Below are 3,665 nucleotides of genomic sequence, written 5' to 3'. Positions count from 1 at the left end.
CTCATGTCGTTTTGGAAAAACGCAATGGCCTGTTCATCGGTCATGTGTGGTGGGGTGAGGGTCAGAGTGTGAATTGGGGTGAGGACAAGAGTAGGGGAGATGGAGATGGATTTACTGAGGGGTTCAGTGGTGTGGGGGGGTGTCTCAGGGGAAGAGTCGGCAGCCCAAGAGCCTCTGAGAGGCACAGAGAAATGGGCAAAGAGGCAATGACCCCAGCCAGCCAGCCGTCCTATGTGGCTGGGTTCTAGGCCATATACACACACACAGGACAGGGTCAAGGGGGTGGGGGGAATGGGCAGGTTCACAGTCCCTGGACATCAGCAGGTGTGCTCCAGCTAAGCCCCACCATGGGAGCCACACAGTCGTTGCCAGCAAGTCTGAATAAACTACCAGCATTTACAAAATGACGAGTTTTCCAGTTTCCCTTGGAACATCAGTGGCTCGGGCCAAGCTCGTCTGAACCTTTGAGGAAACACTCAGCAGGCCCAGAGGCAAGGGTTCCGGCTCACTAGCGCCCCATCACTCCTTCCCTCATCTCCTCCCTCTGCCTGTCCCGGCAGAAACAGGAGTAGGTGACCCTATCCATACCACTGAGAGGCCCCATTGGGTCGCTGCAGATGTAGCAGGCCGTATCTGTCCCTGGAGGAGAAATGTTCCATTCATTGTGGCCAAGTACTCTGTGCCTGACCATGTGCCCAGGAGGAGGGTCAGTAGTTAGGGCAGAGAACCCCCAAATAGAGAGAAACACACTTCTCTCTCATGGAAAGAAGTCCAGAGGGAGACAGGCCTCTGACCAGCATGGTGGCTCTTCACAGTTATAGAGGACCTGAGCTTGCTGTCCTCTGAATGAGCCCAGGTCTTTGGGGTTTGAAGGGCCCTGGAGCACCAGGAATGCTTTCCACATGCCAAGCAAGTAGCAAGAAGACAAACAAGTGGGTAAGGTCTTTTACCTACTTTCCCCAAAGAAGTGGGCGAAGTCCTGTCTTTTAAGGAAATTTCCAGAAACTCCCACACAGCGCTTATTCTTGGCCTCCCTGGGTCCTGTAGAATGCCAGGCTGTGGTTACCAAGAAAGGCGGGAGAATGGGTCTGGGCTGGGTTATGTACTTATCTCATCTATGCCTCATGGGAATATCGACCCCTCGGTTCAGAGAGGGAAACTGTAGCCACAGAGGCTCCACACACATGTGCCAAGGCTTGCCTGCCAGTAGCCAAGTATCCGTGTTATACTTGGAGCCCACACGTGACCCTGCTTCACACCTCTGTGCTTTGCTCTACCCAGCTGTCTTCCTACTGCACTGATCTCCAAGAAGGCCAGATGCCCGGTTACTCTCCATCTTTGAGTTTCTTGCCCCTGGATGGACCTGGCATTTTTTCTTCTTATTCAGGGGTTGAGGGCAGGGAAATTTTCAGCCTGCCAGTGGCACAGTGGCAGAGTGCAACTGTGGGACCCTGAGGTCGACCTGGGAAGTCCAGGCTGATGGGGACGGTATCTCTGGAGAGAAGGAGGAGAGGGGAGGGGTAAGGAAGGGGTCCCCCAGGGGTGGGTAAGAGCTGCTCCCCAGGCAGAGGAACCATCCCCCTCCCCAAACAAAAACAGTTTGATTTTACCCAGCAACCAGTTACTTATTAGCTCCATTGTTTTCCACATCACCCTTGGCCAGAACTCAAAAGTGGCTTTATTTTGCAAGCTGCCTTGTGTGTGCAGACACATTTGGGGTTAAAAATGTTGTAGATGGGGATATTTTGGTTCTTCCTTCTTTAAAGGGAAGATCTTCTTGCCACCCGCCCAGTCTCACCCTCCAGATTGGAAACTATGTGACCCTCACGATGGGGTTTCCGTGGGACACCGCGGGCCAGATTTCTGAGCTGAAAGGAACGTGGGTCTGCACGGGGGCCAAAGACACACTCTAGACAGCTGGTATGATGTTTTTTCCTGTGCCTTCAAAACAAAGCTTAAACTGAGCAAAGAATTACTTTCAGATCAAATATTTGTTGGCACACGAACGTGTCCTGTTGGTTAGAAAACATGTTTTTGTTGTTGTTGTTTTGTTTTAAAATTAGATTTCCCTGTAAAGAACAATGGCCAAATCAAAGGGGACAAGTGTTTGGTGGGGCAGAAAAGGACAAACTCCTTTGCCCAAAAATGCTTGAGGTTTGGGGAATGCCAGGCTGTTCGCGGCGCCTGTCTTCCCAGGACTGGACTCGTGGTTTGTCGAAGGCGGCAAAGTTGCCCCCCAGGTCCCTCCAAGGCCCTGGTACAAAGCATCCAGACAGACGTCTACAACTCGGGTCAGCCTGGTCTCCTGCCTGGCTGCTGTACTCCCCTGGGGGCACCACGAGGGCCCAGCATCGCAGAGATGACCCTGCCTGCCATGCACCCCGCACATGTGCAGAGCCCCAGCCGCCCCACCGAGGGCCGGCACCTCTATGCCACCCCGATCTCTGGTCACAGCTGGGGAGAGCAGACTTGGAACCTTGACCCAGGGCAGCTGTCAGTAGCCTGGCTCGAGAGCGTGGCCTGGAGCCCAGTGTCTGTCCCGCCAAACAGATGCTCTCACTTGGGGTTTTTGGATAAAAACACACAGAGAGGGACACCTGGGTGGCTCAGTGGGTTAAGCCGCTGCTTTCGGCTCAGGTCATGATCTCAGGGTCCTTGGATCGAGTCCCGCATCGGGCTCTCTGCTCAGCAGGGAGCCTGCTTCTTCCTCTCTATCTCTGCCTGCCTCTCTGCCTACTTGTAGTCTCTCTCTGTCAAATAAATAAATAAAATCTTTAAAAAAAAAAAAAACCACACAGAGAAGGATCCAGATAACAGAGAGAGACACGCAGAGAGCAGGCATTGCACAGAGGCCATGCAGCGGAGGCCACTAGGAGGCACGGACAATGGGAGGGACAGTGGTGATCCTCAGGGAAGAGTGTGCAGGGGATAGGGGAGTGGGAAGAGCAAGAGCTGAGGCACAGCAGCTGAGGCTTGGGTGCGGTGACATCCAGAGCCAGTGCCAGATGGTCAGAGCCACCACTCCATGGGGAATAGCTCCTGCTCCCTGGGATAGGCTGACCCCCAGGAGCTGAGATACCTGCTCAGGTGTGACATTCAAATGTGTTTCAGGGGACATTTTTCGGCACCTGGAAGTAGCAGGTGTGTGCACAAAGAACAGCTCATTTTTCTCAGAGTCATAGTCCTTTTTCCACCTCCTCCAGGAAGCCCTCCCTGACTACCTCTCCATCCATAGTCCTCAGTCCTCTCCCTCTTTGGGGTGTTCACAGAACTTGTCTGAAGGTTCCCAGTGTCCTGTTAGAGCCCAGATCTTCACCTCCCATGTTCTATCTCCCACCCCTGCCCCAAGTGCCCCAAAAGCAGGGACTGCTTTGGACATCTGTAAATCCCCACAACACTGAGCTTGAGGCCTGGAGTGTGGCTCAGGCTCAGTGTGCACTAGTAGGTGGCCTGGGGGTTTTGCCTGCACAGCCCATGATGGGGCCATATCGGCAGAGAGTCCCACCTGTGCGCCTAGACAGGAAACACTAGCCCTAATGGCCTCCTAGGACAGAGATGAGTGCTCTTGAGGCCTTTGCCCTTGGCAGAACCAGGGGAGTGGTATCAGCCCTGGCCTTAGGACAGGAGACAGGTGGCAGAGCCCAACTGGTGAGTCGGCTGGTATT

Source organism: Mustela nigripes, chromosome 3 (assembly GCF_022355385.1).
Source record: "Mustela nigripes isolate SB6536 chromosome 3, MUSNIG.SB6536, whole genome shotgun sequence".
NCBI lineage: Eukaryota > Metazoa > Chordata > Mammalia > Carnivora > Mustelidae > Mustela > Mustela nigripes.
Note: the sequence above shows the minus strand (reverse complement) of the source record.